General features: G+C 38.8%; 1 protein-coding gene and 1 long non-coding RNA gene across 3 annotated transcripts in view; one reads left to right on the top strand and one right to left on the bottom strand.

Annotated features, from left to right (window-relative positions):
* The window catches only part of ogfrl1 (opioid growth factor receptor like 1), a 200572-nt gene that overhangs the window by 90992 nt on the left and 91622 nt on the right, over nt 1–17958 (top strand). The gene's annotated exons all lie outside the window — the stretch shown is intronic.
* Nucleotides 1–17958, bottom strand: part of LOC103280331 (uncharacterized) — a 39939-nt gene that overhangs the window by 2494 nt on the left and 19487 nt on the right. The window lies entirely within an intron of this gene.

Genomic DNA, 17958 nt, shown 5'->3' with positions numbered 1-17958 from the left:
ACTGTATCACATGTATGCCTATACAACAGGGTGCACCAAAAGTCACCATACATACTGAAAATGGGAAATTGTAGTTCAATGTATCTTTATTTACACAAAATGTTACAAAATATTATGTTGTATAACTGAAAGTATAAAAATATTTAAAATATATAATATGTAATATGCATTTGTTAATTTTCCTTATGTACAGAGACTTTTGGGACACCTGTATTATATAAGAGGTAGCTGAAATGTATTATATAATTGCAAACCCATTATCTATTTGGTTTAAACTACAGGTGCAGAACATTTAACCCTGCAGATGATTTGCCCTATAATTGCTATCAAGATGCACTTGGGGTGGCCAATGATAATAATGGACTGTGGGAGTTATTGTCAGTAGGTACATGAGGGTGAAGGTGGGTGCATTTAATAAAGGAAATAGTGTTCATAAAAATCTTTCAAAATGTGTTTTTATTTCTAAAATTAAAATCAAGGATTTTTTGCTGTACAGAAATTCTCTAAAAAGCAGCACTGAGTCTGGTTAGGATTATTAGTAAAGGGTCTCCCAGAGGTCTCTCACACATAATGTCACCATAAATCAAAACTGTCTTGATGGCACAAATCAACAAGCCAATTTCATCATGGCACATGTTCAGTCAGGGTGCACAAATACAAGTCACAAAGAAAGGCAGCACAATATAAGTGGCCAAGTTACGCCCTGAAGCACTTTCACATTTGTTGTATAGAAGCAAAATTAAATGAGTTGCAGAGAAGGCTGGTGTACTTGACCGACTGTGCGGGAATAGAACAGTTATACCTCTAAAATACGCCACTTGAATATATCGTAAGTTCTCAAATCCTTCTTAATATGAGATATTTTTAAAGTGTTCTTCAGACTCTGCCAGGAGTCTTTATTGTTTGTTTGTTGTAGCACTTAATGGGAACCATATTCCAACAAGGTTACTTACTCCATAGGCAACTGCTTCAGAGAGAGATACACAATTGTTTAAAGCTAACTGAAAAAACAATGTATTTACTAAATGAGCTGTGGCATACGGAAACTTTCCAGGATATGTGATGAATCTATCTGTAGAGGTAACCATGGAATTTCAAAAAAGAAGATAAGCGCTTAACAGCACAGTGCCATTGTATTAAGCACCTATAGCAGAAGTAGGTTGAATTTTGCTTAGCGCACACACGCACACACACCAGAAAATGTTATTATTGCTTCATTAATGTTATACAGGCCACCTAAAATTTAATGTACCTGTTAGTGAAACTGTTATCTGCAATTTTCATATTCCATCAACTCACATTTGGCACAGCACCAGTAATTTAATAGCCAGCCTTAAACGCGCTACAAACGGTACAACGGAATATGCTGACTGAATTTGAATAAGACCTTATCCTGATTTACTACCACTTCTGAAATTACTTCAGCACAATTTACGTTTTCTCACAAGAAGGGGCATTGAGAGCTGAACAATGATTAGCTACACTCACTCTGAAAACTGTAATCATAACATTCATGGCAGTTTCAAATTTTTCTAACTTAGTAAGTTTGGGTTGACAACCTAATCACTTTGAGTTCTCCCATCATTAAAAATGCCAGATCACTAAAAATCAGAATTGCATATCTTTAGGTGTTTGCCCCAATATATTCTGACATTTTAATACAACTCGGCCCGGGGCTGTGGCGGAGACGGGAGAGCAAACCAGCTGCAATTAACTGCAATCAATCACTCTGACCAGGAGGTCATGAGTTCGAGGCCCGCTCGGAGCTATGTTGTTTGTCTTTGTCCTATGTTGAAAAGGCATTGAATGTTTGCCTATATGTGTAATGTGATCCGCCCTGAGTTCCCTTCGGGGTGAGAAGGGCGGAATATAAATGCTGTAAATGGCTGGATGGCCATCTGTCGGGGGTGCTTTGAATGCGATTTCCTGCTTCTTGGGAGGGGGTTGGACTGGATGGCCCATGAGGTCTCTTCCAACTCTACTATTCTATGATTCTATGATTCTAAATAAATAAATAAATAAATAAATAAACATAACACTGAACATCTCTTGCCATGTACAAGCCTGAGGTAGCTTTTTCGTGTAAGCTTTCGGCTTCTCATGAAATCCTTCAGAACAAATTACATCAATTTCAATATCAACAGTTCTCACATATTTTTTTTGCTCATTTTCATTGTGTATCACTTTTATGGTGTCTTAAATTCTCCAGCATCTGACCTACACCACCTTAGTATTGCATGTTTTTTTCAGTTTACATGAAACTTGGTTCAAGACAAAGCAAACTGCTTATGAGGGGAATGTATATGTTGGCCAGCATGACTCAATTCACAAAGGTATCTAGCTCTCGTGCCCTGTGATAATGTGTCAAAAGGTAGGGATTAGTCTGTCTGAGGAGTGAAAAGGTAACACTACAGCAATTGAAAGTGAAGCAACATGTCTGATGAAACTCAGCAGCCAAAACCATCTCGTGGCTTGTTCTTGGTCTTCAGCTCTTCTGATGTCTGCCAAAGAATACCCATTAGCCTGTAGAGTCCAGTTTAGGGGGTTCAGTACACCTTGGAAGAGGTGGGGTTCAGATCCTATTTGCACGGTATACCAGGGCTTTAATTAATTTTTAATAACCCTACAGGTTAATGGGTATTCTGTGACAGATATAAGAGGAGCTGCAAGACCAAGCCACAGGAGTAAAGACAAAGATCCTCATAGAGGAAAAGTGTTCTTTCCATACATAAAGGGAACTACTGACTGCATAGGGAAGCTGATGAAGAAACATGACCTACAAACAATCTACAGATCCACTAAGAACATTCAACAAAGGCTACATTCAGCAAAAGACAAGAGGGCTCCTCTAACTACTGCAGGAGTGTACCGTATACCGTGCAGATGTGGACAAGGCTACACAAGGATCACCAAACACAGTGCCTAGACATAAACCAAAGAACACGAAAGGCACTGAGGACTAATTCAACCAGAGAAGTCAGCCAAAGCAGAGCACATGAAAAAGCAACCTGGACACACAATATTATTTGAGAACACAGAAATTCTGGGCCACTCTAATAACCATTATGTCGGACTACAGAGCCATTGAAATCCACAAGCACAAGGACAATTTCAACAGAAAGGAAACCATGAAAATGAACAAAATCTGGTCACCAGTATTAAAAAACAGAATTAAGACAGTAAATAATGAACACCATTCAGAAGCAGGGGAACTCCAGACAACAAGCAATCAAGAGCCAGTTAACACCTCCCAAACAGAGGAAGCCTCCAGCCAACAAAGGCCAGGCTACCTCTCTACAGATACTTTCACTAATTGACTTTGTAAACTTGATGGCTACTCAAATGCAAATTCAAGCTAGTTAATTGCAAACATCAACACTTGCTTTAAACTGACAAGCATTCTTTTTCTCACTCTGGACATTCCACAGTTATAGACACTCCATTTGATTCACTGTCAACAGAACCTCTGAAGATGCTAACCGTAGATGCAGGTAAAACATCATGAGTAAATGCTGTTGGAACATGGCCATACAGCCCAAAAAACCGACAGCAACCCAATAATTCTGGCCACAAAAGCCTTCAACAATACTGTTTCTTCTCTTTAGGAGGCACAAAACTGAACTAAATGTTTCAGTTACAAATCCAAGTAGCCAAAGAAAACCTTTCTGTCTCTCAGTGTCATCCATATACTGGGATTCTTCAAGAATTTACACTTTAATTCGAAATTGAAAAGTTGGACAAAACTGTTAGTTTCACAGGTCTTTTGTTTAGGAACAGATACCTTTAAAACCAATTTTTCTGCTCAACTCAAAAGCTTTGGTTCAGTGGATGCTGACATGAAACTTAATGTCTGTTAGGGACTGCGTGACCTAATTCTGGACCTCTTTTAAGGTGCCACAGCTTTCATGTCTTAGAAACACCTCACATTATTCCAGAGAAACTTCACTTCTTTGTCTTCTCAGTCCAAACTGAGGGAAGACAATGGAAGTAGGTTATCATTTAACTAGCAATTTTACTACTATACACAAAGATAACACAGCGGAATATTTAGCTAGTACAGGATTAAAAACCTCCAAATCATTTCACAAGACAGGCACTGAAACCTAGCCAAACCAAATATAGCTTGAAAGTACAGCAAGGCCTTGGTATCTGCTGTGGTTTGGTTCTAAGCCCCACCTGGAATCATCAAGTTCCAGTACATACAAAGGCAAAGTAAAATGATGTCCCTTATATAAGATGGCAAAATCAACATTTGCTTTTGGGAATTTTGCTTTTGCATTATTATTTTCAAGCCATGGATAGTTGAATCCATGGATACAGAATCCACAGATATGGAGGGCTGACTGTAATCCACTTTCCTTGGACGTACTCTTGGAAAAAGATGTCCTGTGGACGGAAAAGGTCTGTAGGAGAAAGTCTAGAGTTTGTCTACAAGTTGAAGTATATTTCTGTCTTGTATAAAACAAAAGAATTCACCTTTGTTTATTATGTCATTGCAAAATTTCAGTTGCCCTTGGTTGGCCTCTCTTTCTTTTTCCTTCCATTTTCCCCAGCATCATGATCTTTTCCAAGCTTTCCTGTCTTCTCATGATGTGGCCAAAATACTTCATCTTTGCCTCTAATATCCTTTTCTCCAGTGAGCAGCCTGGCATTATTTCCTGGAGGATGGACTGGTTGGATCTTCTTGCGGTCCAAGGCACTCTCAGGATTTTCCTCCAGCACCAAAGTTCGAAGGCATCTATCTTCCTTCGCTCAGCCTTCCTTATGGTCCAGCTCTCGCATCCATAGGTTACTATAGGGAATACCATTGCTTTCACTATGCGGACCTTTGTTGCGAGTGTGATGTCTCTGCTTTTCACTATTTTATCAAGGTTGGCCATTGCTTTCCTCCCAATAAGTAAACATCTTCTGATTTCCTAGCTGCAGTCTGCATCTGCAGTGATCTTCATGCCTAGAAATATAAAGTCTATCACTGCCTCCACGTTTTCTCCCTCTATTTGCCAGTTATCAATAGGTGTGGTTGCCATGATCTTGGTTTTCTTGATGTTTAACTGCAGCCCGGATTTTGCACTTTCTTTTTTCACCTTGGTGATAAGGCTCCTCAGCACCTCCTCACTTTCAGCCATCAGAGTGGTACCATCTGCATACCCAAGGTTGTTAATGTTTCTTCCAGCAATTTTAACTCCGACCTTGGATTTGTCAAGCCCTGCACCTCGCATGATGTGTTCTGCATACAAGTTGAATAGGGAGGGTGAAAGTATGCAGCCCTGCCGTACTCCTTTCCCAATCTTGAACCAGTCTGTTGTTCCATGGTCTGTTCTTACTGTGGCTACTTGGTCTTTATACAGATTTCTCAGTTGACAGACAAGGTGACTTGGTATCCTCATACCACCAAGAACATGCCACAGTTTATTATGGTCAACATAGTTGAAGGCTTTAGAGTAGTCAATAAAGCAGAAATAGATGTTTTTCTGAAACTCCCTGGCTTCCTCCATTATCCAGCGGATATTGGCAATTTGGTTTCTTGTTCCTCTGCCTTTTCTAAACCCAGCTTGGACATCTGGCAACTCTCGCTCCATGTATTTCTGGAGTCTTCCTTACAGGATCTTGAGCATTACCTTACTGGCATGGGAAATAAGTGCCACTGTACGAAAGTTTGAGCATTCTTTAGCATTTCCCTTTTTTGGTATGGGGATATAAAATGATTTTTTTCCAATCTGATGGCCATATTTTCTGGCATATGGCATGCATCACCTTGACAGCATCATCTTTCAAGATTTTAAACAACTCAGCTGGGATCCCGTCATCTCCAGCTGCCTTGTTATTAGCAATGCTTCTTAAGCCCCATTCAACCTTGCTCCTCAGGATGTCTGGTTCTAGTTCACTCACCACACTGTCAAAGCTATCCTCTAAATTATTATCCTTCCTATACAGATCTTCTGTATATTCTGATAACTGCATCATCACATCTGGGGCTAGTTGAGCGTGTCCTCTGTTCCTCCCCAGTAGCATTTTGACCATCTTCCGACCTAGAAGTCCCAGCTTCCGATGGCATACCGACATTTCCCTGGTTGTACTGATCCATTTAGTTTTCATGGCAAGAATACTGGGGTGGGTTGCCGTTACCTTCCCCAGGGATTGTATTTAGTCTGACCTCTCTGCCATGACCTTCCCCTGCACAGTTTAGCTCATGGCATCATCGAGGCACACAAGCCCCAGCACCACATCAAGGTAACGATCCTAGTATATACTGAAAAATTACTGTCATGTATGTATATAAGGCATATATAAAACTCACATGAAAAGCATGTTTAGACCTGGATCTCATCTCTAAGATACTTCATTATGTATGCATATGCAAATATAAGTATTTAATAATAATAAAAAACAAAATCAAAACTGAAATCTAAAACATTTCTGGTCCCATATATTTTGGATAAGGCATACTCAACCTGTATTTAATTGTTCAAAGGGAGAGTCAGTTGGAAACATCTATAGAAATGCGAAGTTCCCATTCCTACCAATTATAAATAATCCTTGGCAACACCAGCCTAGCTTTTTGTGACATCTATTAAAAAGGACTATTTTGAAGAGAAAATGAATAAGAAAAACACATAATAACTTGAACTGCTTGAAGAACAGGATGCAAGAATTTGAATGCTGCCCTCTTGTGGTGTCCTCTCACACTTTTCAACATACAAGGGCAGTACACATCACAACAATACAGTAGATTGTCAGTTAACTAGCACTCATGGAAGTTGGTAGATGCGGGAAAACTTAGTTTCTGGTTGTCCGAGAGTTACTATTAAAAATAGGCTGAATACTATATCCCATACTATAGCATACCAAAAACTTTCAATTTTTTTTTAATTGTGTCAGAAGCGACTTGAGAACATACCGCAAGTCGCTTCTGGTTTGAGATAATTGGCCGTCTACAGAGACGTTGCCCAGGGGATGCCCGGATGTGTTACTGGGAGGCTTCGCTCATGTCCCCGCAAGCTAGAGCTGACAGATGAAGGCTCACCCCGTCTTGCGGATTTGAACCGGCAACCTTCAGGTCAGCAGTTCACAAGAGTTTAATCCATTGTGCCACCGCAGCTCCTGCTAACTTTGTATTGACTTGATACCAATATTGAAACACAGTAATTAAAAACAAATAAGGACAAACTGTGAAATGCTGAGAACAGGAGAAAAACATGTGCTGTGCAAAGTGTTGGTTTATGGAAAATGTAAACTTACATTTCCGCTTTTTTTCGTGTCAGGAGCGACTTGAGAAACTGCAAGCCACTTCTGGAGTGAGAGAATTGGCCATCTGCAAGGACGTTGCCCAGGGTATGCCCGGATGCTTTAATATTTTTACCATCCTTGTGGGAGGCTTCTCTCATGTCCCCGCATGGAGCTGGAGCTGATAGAGGGAGTTCATCTGCACTTTCCCCGGGTTGGATCTGTTCCGGCAACCTCAGGTCAGCACCCCAACCTTCAAGTCAGCAGTCCTGCCGGCACAGGGGTTTAATCCACTGAGCCATTGGAGGCTTCATTACATTTCTGCTAAAAAATGATTTAATTTAATTACATTTTAATTACATTTTGGTTAAAAACCATTTAATTTTAATTTAATTTTTTTGCCAGTTGCTTAAGAGTTCCGGTTGCTTAAGTTCTGGTTAGGTGAGAGTCTACTGCATTATCTGTCAAGTTCTTCAGCTTTTAAAAACATTCTGAAAAGTCATAAAGTTAATGCTATTATTTACTTTTCACATAATTACTGGATAAAAATGGTTCACAAGATTAAGATGGTTCCTGCAGTACCTTATCATGATATAAGAACCTAGAAGAAGACTTATGAGTCAGACTCACAGTCCATTTAGTTGAGTAATATCAACTTTGACTGATAGCTATTGTTCTTTCTAGATTTCAGGCATGACTCTTTCCTGGCCCTATCTGGATATCTGTGATGACTCATGGGCCATGTAGTCCCGTTCCTAGTGCTGTTGTGACGGATGAAGAGGAAAACTTGGGTTTTCCACCATTTCAGCCAGAAAGGGAACTTTCCCAGCCAGAATTGGAGCCCTTGCACCTGCAGGAGATTTGTCCTCCAGAAATCTGCCAAACAAGCCCTGAGTCAAAATCTCCCCCATTTTCTCGCCGTAATTATTATCAGCAACAAAAAGGAGTTCAGCAGGCTAATCGCAGAAGCCTGAGAATCGCAGCAAAGCATTCAGATGATTAAGCCTGCTTCCATGAGAAATTTTAGGGAGTCATACATCTGGGCACAGAGATTGACTTTCGTTTCTGATTCCCCAGAGAAGTGTTCTTTGGTGGGAAAACGAGAACCTATTTAGGTTCCTTGCCCTTTAGGAATCTTGCGGAGTCAATTCGTCAGCTACTGGAGTAGTGTGTGTGGACAGCGCTACTCCCGCTTCCAAGCCTCGTTCCTGTTCCCAAGCCTCGTTCCTGTTTCCAAGCCTCCGCTCCCAGCCTTGTTTACTCCCCGGATCTTGCCTTGCTTCCCGGACCTTGCCAAGTAATTACCACGGATCTTGTTCTTGCTCCTCGTTTCTTGTTGCCTTGTTTCAAGCCTTGTGTTCCAAGAATCAAGTTACTTCCTAGCCTTGCTCAAGTTTCATGGACTAAAGGACCTTGTCATCTCCCCTCACTTTGCTTGGCAAAGTGAGTGTTTCGGTTATTGGATTACAACTTTGGACCTTAATATTTCATACTGGACATTGTTTCTTTGGACTAATTTTGACCTTCCCTGAAAGGTCTACTTCTGAACTATTTCTTACACTTGCTTTTATTAACTTTATATATTCCCTTAATAAAGATATTAGATAGATTCTGGCCTCTGTGTATGGTTATTGGTGCTCTGCAGCCTGGGTCGTGACAATATCTCTGATATTTCCAGGTGGTCTTTAATTTCAAGTACTAATCAGGTCCAACCCTATTTAGTTTCCAAAACAAGACAGCATCCGATGTGTTCAAGGTGGTACGGTGGTTTCTTAGTAGGATTATTCACTTGATATAGCTTTAATTGTCCAAGCAGTCTAAATACAGAAGATGAAACATCCAAAATTTTAATAATAAAATTTTAGTAGTTAAATTCTTGCTACAGATAGGATAATACAATACTTGTGTAATAGCTATCACTGTTGTAAAACAACAGCCTCTCATAAAATGTATTTAAAACCAGCACAATTGGAAACAAGAACCAGTGAGAAACAAAAGTTCTCCACCCCAACTGTTAATAGGAAATAACTTTTCATAGCAGCACAGTACCTCTTAATCCCTGGCAGCTGCTTTGCATGAGCTGTCTGCTATCATAACACAATTAACCATGTGATGACTTCTAAATTAAAACTCCTAGTCTCAGATGGCTCCTCCACCAGAGCTCGATAAAGTTGTTGAACTCTCTCAGCTGTTCATTGATCAGCTTTTGAAGGGAGGCGCCTTGACCGACTGCAAGGAAGATGCATATAGTACTAGCAGGGAACAGTTACTGGTGTTGTTCCAGTTCATCTGGATACGTTTATAGCCTGTAAACAAGCAATTTTCTTGATTTTTTTTTAAAAGACATGATACACTTTTTCATTTCATTTTTCACTTCTAACCGGATACATCTAATATTAGGAAGATCATTTAAGAAAATTCATGCTTCAATATTGCTCTGTCCAAGAGATTCTATATGAAAATTGTATTTGACATAGCACGATCTATAGACTTTAGGTGTGAGAGTAGCTTCAACAACAGCTAGGTCACTGTGCCATTTTGTAAAATGATATTGCAACAAAATATTTCTGTGCATTTTTCCCATTTGTCAAGAAATATGCCAGAAACTTTTTTCAACTGCAATTTCTGCTCCTTTTCGAATGTGTACTACCAGGTTTGGGACTGTCCACACAATGGGTTGTGGGGGGGGGGGGGTTCCAATCTGAAACAACAGATTAAAAACATGCAGAAAGACAGCCAGTGGGATCGAGTTGGGACTAAATGGTTCCCCTTCCACTCTGGGAAGGCTGTAATTAGGTTTTCCATGGCCAGGAAGCCCCCTTCCACATATGAAAGAGACAAGAAACATTAATGAAGTTTTCTATTCCTCTGCAGCAGAAGACTGACTGACTTGGCTTATGGGCTAATACCCAGCCATTCCTCTCCTTCCCGAACTGTCTCCCAAACCATACCTTCATCACTGGGTTTCTTGTCTACTAATACCCCTATAAGGATTAAATATAAACAAGAATCAATGTCAGGAGGATCCTGATTTATGGCAAAGGATTCAAACTGCTGATCTATGTGGTCTCTTTCTGACTGGTGTATTAAAAAGTGAAAGCTTATTTCAATGAGAAATGTATAAGCTCATCTCCAAGTCAGCCCAGCTCAAGGCCATGAATGTCCAGAATTTAAAAAGTACTATAAATCAGAATACATACTTTTAAACACTTCAAGATGATTACCATGGATCTCCTCAATACATAATAATAAAGCTCAGAAAGAAATTGACAAGTTATCTCTTTTTAGTTTCACTAAATATTTTTATTTAAAGAAAACCTAAAACTAAACATGCATACACTGAAACCTGAACATCTTAGAGCTAGATCCCATTTTGCCAAGTACAGGTCAAGTGTACCTTATTTGGAAATACAAAATATTCTAAAATTTGAAAATGTCAAAATATGTGGCTGAGATAGTGACACCTTTGCTTTCTGATGGTTCCATGTACAAAAATTTTATTTCATGACTTAAAATATTGCATAAGATTGTGTTTAGGTTTATATGAAGCATCAATGAATTTTGTGTTTAGACTTGGGTCCCTATCTCCAATATCTCATTAAGAACATATATCTAAGTTCTGTACATATATTCCAAAATCTGAAATCTAAAACACTTCTGGTTCCAAGTATTTTGGACAAGCTGTAGTGAATTCAAGCTGGACATCAATCTTTATTTAATTACATTGCATAAATGTCACTGCCTCGTCTACATTTAAATTGTTAATATTTTATTTACAGGTATACAATGAAGTCTTATTTTATCAAAGTTAACTACTTTCTGTCAAAGGACATAGGCAGGCAATCAAGCAGCATTTGCTCTTCCCCCACATATTCATAGAATAACATATTGAAAACATAATGAATATATTATGGCACAAGTCCAAGATTTCCCTACACCCGCATCACCATCTAAGGATATAGCTTTTCTGAATATGAACAAACTGGGATAAGTTTGAATTAATCAACCAACCCATTTCCTCTTCTGGAAGGGAGTTGCCCAGCCGGTTTTCTGAGTAAACAATCAAAAGGAGCCAGTCGGCCCTATAGTGTTTACAAAGACAGCAATCTCACTCATGTGACAGCTTCAGAGAACTGATACTTCAAAACAAGTATGCCACAGCAGGAAAAACAATCACACAAGCTATAGGAAGGCACTTATTTTAATCACTATGCCTTTGCTTTGTAATAACAATCCATTCACAGCATGCAGAGGAGTGCATGCACGCATGTACACCCCCTTTCCTCTTGTAAGCTTATGCTACATTTACAGAGAAAGGGAGCTGCCAAAATTTCATTTTTGTATATGGATGGAAAATTGTACACGTAAACATTAGTCAAGGAGCCAAATTCACATTTATGGAGTTCCTAGCGGTAACTATCATAAATGTAGTTAGAGCTATGAAGAGCTGAAGGAGATAAGAGAGTCCAGAAGACATCCCAAAAATCAGGATTAATAAAGAAATAGAAAAACAGATTGCAGACTCATTGCCAAATGACACCTGAGGCTCTTTCATACTATAGGCAGTCCCTAAGTTACAAGCATCCCCGGCTGTGGAACACCCTCCCAAGAGAGATGTGTCAAATTCCAACCCTGTTGGGCTTCAGAAAAGCCCTAAAAACATGGCTGTGTGCCCAGGCTTTTAATCAATAAATGGTGAAGATGACACGGACTGAACTATGGACAAAGCATGAGGAAGAACGGATCTGATTTTATGTTTGAAATGTATATTTTTAATTCATAATGTATTTTAATAGTTTTAACTGTCTTATGTGCGGTTTTATATTGGTTTGTATGGGCATCTAATTGTTGCCACTGTTGTAAGCTGCCATGAGTCCCTTTGGGTGAGAAGGGCGGGATATAAATGTGAGAAATAAATAAATAAATAAATAAACATCCGACTTACAAACAACTCATAGTTAGGAACGGAGGTGAGACAACAGGAAATGAGAGAAATTTACCCCAAGGGAATTTCACTCCTGAAAGAGTTATCACGGGGGAAAGGTGTCACTACTGAAGCTTTCTCACCAATCCTTGTACCCACAAAAAGACAAATGTTTCAAAATCCAATTCTCACAGAAACAGAAAGTGAGGTGAATTTTTCTGAATAGGGGCATAGACAGCAAAACAAACATCGTAGGGATGTTCACCTTTCCCTAGGCTACACATAGTAAAAGGTAAAGGTTTCCCCTGACGTTAAGTCCAGTCGTGATCGACTCTGGGGGTTGTGCTCATCTCCATTTCTAAGCCGAAGAGCCGGCATTGTCCATAGACACCTCCAAGGTCATGTGGCTGGCATGACTGCATGGAGCGCCATTACCTTCCCGCCAGAGCGGTACCTATTGATCTACTCACATTTGCATGTATGTAGGCTACACATACATACATATATATACATACATACATGGAGTTACACTTTTAACACAGCTCCATCCCATAGAAACCTGGGATTTGTTGTTTAGGGAGGCACTAAAGCATACTGGCAGCTGGGCACCCTAAATACCTCTCTCTAAACTGCAAATCCCAGGTTTCTGTGGGAATGAGCCATGGCAATTAAAATACAGTCATAGTATTATATTATTGTAGTGTGAAATGACTTTAGGTCAGTTTTAATGAAAACTATATATAGAATCGTTTTAAGATGAAGGAGGAGGGAAACTTAATTCTGTGCCAAACATTCTGGTAAGTATACAACTCTGTCCCTTATCAGCATTAGCCTCGTTCTACACCAGAATAGATATGGAGAAAAATAATTAGAAAAAATTATGATACCATGGCCAAGGTTTTGTAGACCTATGAAAACTGTGCAACAGGACTTAATTGATGGATTGGTAAAACCAGTTCTTATCAGTAGCCAGACTGATAAAATTGTCCAAGTCTTCTGAGCATTTTAGTTATGCATGACCGAATACTAATATCTATTTCTGATTAATACTGCAAGGTATAGTAACACAGCTCATCCCATTGAATGATTGAGACACTATGCAAATAGAGAGGTCAGTCCAGACTTGAGATTTCTACTGATGGTAGATCATCGCATCTATACATAAAATACATGAACACAGAAGTGTCCGTACCATTTATTAATTTGACATATGATCATCTGGGTTTTGTTTTTGTTTTTTTGGCATCCACGGGGTGTCCTGGAGCTGAACTCCCATGGAGCTGGAAGGGCCACTTTAGTTAGAAAGGGTTTTTTACAGTACTTTCCAAAACAGGAAGAGGTTGCCTACTTCTCAATTAAATAAAAAGTGACTATAGTATCCATTAGCAGCTGTTGAATCTTAAAGACACTAGAAGCAAAGATACTTTACAAACAGACAGCCAACCAATGATCTATTTGTGGATTCAGTTAGCATGCTTGCTTGTTTTACAGCTTTTGAATATGGGGACCTGGAAGGGGGGGGCATATTAACATGGCTGTGTACAATAACCTTACCCTGCAATTCAATATATCCAACAAGTGCTGCATGCCATCTGTTGTAGAAAACAAATACCATTCAGTGCTTCTAAAAAGCTTATATTTAGTACCAAAAAAACCCCTCAAGGCAATACAGTTTTCTCTACTGTAGTAAAAAGGAATTTAGTCACAAGACTTCCTGAAAAAATTTTTTTAATTCAGTTTGATCATGTAGTAAATTGTGCAGCAATTCAATTGAAGACACAGATGCACCATACTTCATAGCTTGGCTTCTGTGGTTCAAATTGGATACTTTGCAAGTTATTGTTAAAATAGTTTTACCCAAATTGTGTGCATTCAGTTAAGGAACATCCTAAAGAACTGAGAAAGCAAAGCACAGTACTAATTATTCCCTTCAAGGATTCATGGAAAACTGGTGTGCCCCATTAATACTGAAAGGAAAGCGAGAGCCTATCCAGACTAACCAATCCTCCTTTTTCTAATGTGGAAATATATTTAAGGAGATAAAGTAAATACTTGGAATTTTATTTATAGATTTTTTTTATCTGTAAAGGGCTACATAGCATATTGTATAGGGTATGTGACCTAAAAAAAAATAAACTATGATATTCATTCAAGACACTGAACACTCCTATGGAAAGAACAGTAACAACAGAACTAGCAACTATTTTGCAAAAAGAGGTAGCTAGTAAAACCTTCTGCAATTGTCAAGGATTGACAGTACAATGAGATGAGGGAGTAGGCTTAACCCAATTTAAAGACTGGAGAAATTACAAATATTAAGTTTCACTGCATCTATGCTGTTGAATTAATGCAGGCTGAAACTATTAAAATTGCCATAGTTCAATCTAGGAGTCGTAGTTTGGAAAACACCATCAGCACTCTTGGACAGATCTTGTAAAGCTCTCAGGATTCTATAGCACTGAGCTATGTGAGTTAAAGCAGTATCACACATTAATTGTCCAATGTAGATGCACCTGCAGTATGCAAAATTATGAAATAAGGTGATAAGCATGAACAAGTCAAACTCAGTGCTGTAATGTGACCCATGACCCAGACCCTTCTCCAGAATATTCAGTTACAGTGGAGTCTCATTTATCCAACACTCGCTTATCCAATGTTTGGCCGTGTTGGGGATACAGCCTGTATAGGTAGGCAGCAACGGTAAATAGAAGTCGAGTCTCTTTCTCTCATATAAAGTGCATGATGCCACACATTTTTAAAATAATGCTCAAAACCTATGATGTGAGGAATTGGGATGAGGTCCTTGCAGTTCCTCTAGCATCCATTCCTGCTGCCAAAAAAGCAAGAGACTTTTAAATACAGTAGAGTCTCACTTATCCAAAACTCGCTTATCCAACATTCTGGATTATCCAACGCATTTTTGTAGTCAATGTTTTCAATCTATCGTGATATTTTGGTGCTAAATTAATAAATACAGTAATTACTACATAGCATTACTGCGTATTGAACTACTTTTTCTGTCAAATTTGTTTTATAACATGATGTTTTGGTGCTTAATTTGTAAAATCATAACCCAATTTAATGTTTAATAGGCTTTTCCTTAATCCCTCCTTATTATCCAACATATTCGCTTATCCAGCATTCTGCCGGCCCGTTTATGTTGGATAAGTGAGACTCTACTGCACATGGGGTTTCTTACCCAAAGCCTTTCTCTACTACAGCAAATATTGCACCACTATCACCCCTTCCAATCTAGCAACTATTTCCTTCTTGGATACTGGACGGCATCCCAGATTTGTTTACTGAGATTCAGGATTCCCCTTAAACTTCAAAAAAGGAGAAATGAAGTCAAGGATTCCAACCACACTATTCTACTCCTTCTCCACTATCTCTTTTCTGTATCTTGATAAGACTGCTTCACATTCCCTGCTTTCCCCTGCTCTGAATTTAGAATTAAGACACTGATTTGCCTTAAGAGATCTGCGGATAACTCCCCCTTGTTCACATATAATTGGGGTGGACAAAGGGCAGTCCTCTCTAATTTGACTGCAGCTCTCAGCATTCCCCAGCATTGGCAGTCCAAGACGTGGAGGGCTACATTTTTACCATAGCTGGTATATATTATTTCAAGAAGCACAGATTTCAACATTATTGATATGTAAGGACGAGCCACCAATGTCAGGCACTCAAAATAGGGGGCAACCAATTAAAAAACTACAGTGAACTAAAGAATGAAATGCCTGAAGGAACCAAGTATGCTTAGCAACAGTGGGGCGGGGGTATATGGACATTCTGCAAATATTTAAACTACGACAGAAAGAAGGATCACAGCTGTTCATTTAGTTCTCTGGTCACAGAGGAGAAAAGAATAGGTTTAAGTCAGAGAAGCAAATAATGGAAAAATCCCCTATTACAAGATTAAACAGCACAACAAACTATCCAGGGAAAGATAGGTCCTTGATCCTTCAAGTTTTCAAGATTTCCTTTAACGGGTTTTCCAGCACGTGCATATTGTAAGAATGCTGTAGCACAGACCATTTTTTTCTGAATTGTCATGCTGAATTAAAAGTTGTATTAGAACCTATTGGGGTTGCCCACATCTCCTAGTTTCTACAGCAGAACCTTCCAAACATTTCATATTGGTGACACACCTTTTTTAGTTATATATCATTTTGCGACACAGTAATTCAGCTTTACTAGCAAACCAAAGGTTAAACCAATCCCTTATAAGAGATATGGGCACATGCCATATATAAATTGTAATAATGACATGTATGGAGGCACAACATATCTCATGAAAACCTTTCATTTACATATTTTTTAAAATGTATGATTTATTACTTATTTCAAAGACTCAGTGAGTTACTGTTATGTTTGCACGACACATCTACACACTGCAGCTGACACACTAATGTGTCATGACACACAGTTTGGAAAGCTCTGTTCCACTGTATAGCAGCGTCTCACTTAGCCAACATTCACTTATCCAACGTTTTGGATTATCCAACAGTCTGCCTCCTGCCTGGATCCACAGCTGTTTCTCTAGACAGCAAGGGCTGAACTTTTTACGGATTTAATTTCCAACAATGTTGTTACTGTAAATTCATTTTATGAAATTCTATCTTTATTTGTAGTCAATTTGTTAGTAGCCAATGTTTTTGTAGCCAGTGTTTTCAATACACTGAGATGTTTTGGTGCTAAATTAGTAAATACAGTAAATTACTACATAATGTTACTGTGTATTGAACTACTTTTTCTGTTGATTTGTTGTAAAACATGATGCTTTGGTGCTTAATTTGTAAAATCATAACGTAATTTGACGTTTAATAAGATTGTCCTTAATCCCTCCTTATTATCCAACATTTTTGCTTATCCAACGTTCTGCTGGCCTGTTTATGTTGGATAACTGAGAATCTACTGCATATAGAAACACTTCATATCTATCAAGTTTATAAATGTACTGAGATTATAAAATCCATTTGAACTTTTTCATTTAGCTATCCAGGTTAACAGCCACTGATAAGTCGGTTTTTATTCATGTTTTCTTAACAACTCTGATAAATGTTTCAGATTTATGAAAAATGTTAACACACTGAAGAAGCAACCCACCTTGGTGGAATTGAACAAAATGTTGAGCACTGGTTGAAGATGATTGGGATAGTAAATATGTAACTTTCTAATATTTTCTAGCTTGTTGTCAAAACAAGCTGGATCAAAATTCACTTATACTTAAAAGCAAACTTAACAAAATTAGTGAACTTTAAGTCATTGGTGATTCACCCAGTAAATCCAGTCTGAGTACAACTATGTCTGAATACAGTCCAATGTACAGTGATATCCTGAGTTAAATTTAATTCGTCCTGTGACCGAGCTCTTAACTCTGGACACTCTTCTATCAAAACGAATTTCCCCAGTGAAATGCTATTAATCCATTCTGGCCCCCCAAACCCCTCCCCATCTTTTGTTACATGCTTTAAAGTAATAAAAAAGAAAGATTAACTTTAAAATAGTAGCAGCACAAAGGTGTGGCACAATGGTAGAAACACAAACTTGTAGCAAGGAAAAACAAAGTGATGAGGCAGAAGCATCATTTTCTTGATATTGTACTCATTCTAGCCTACCTCCTTCTCTTGATCTCTCTCTCTCTCTCTCTCTCTCTCTCTCTCTCTCTCTCTCTCTCTCTCTCTCTTTCATGAAGCCAAACATACCAGGAATAAAAACCACACAAAATCAACTAACCCAAATTTCCTCAGAGTGGACAAGAGCAAAACAGACAGCAATCTCCCTAGGCAGACAAGAGCACGAAGCCC

This window comes from Anolis carolinensis, chromosome 1 (genome assembly GCF_035594765.1).
Source record: "Anolis carolinensis isolate JA03-04 chromosome 1, rAnoCar3.1.pri, whole genome shotgun sequence".
Classification (NCBI taxonomy): Eukaryota; Metazoa; Chordata; class Lepidosauria; order Squamata; family Dactyloidae; genus Anolis; species Anolis carolinensis.
Note: the sequence above shows the minus strand (reverse complement) of the source record. Positions and strands in the feature narration are given on the sequence as shown.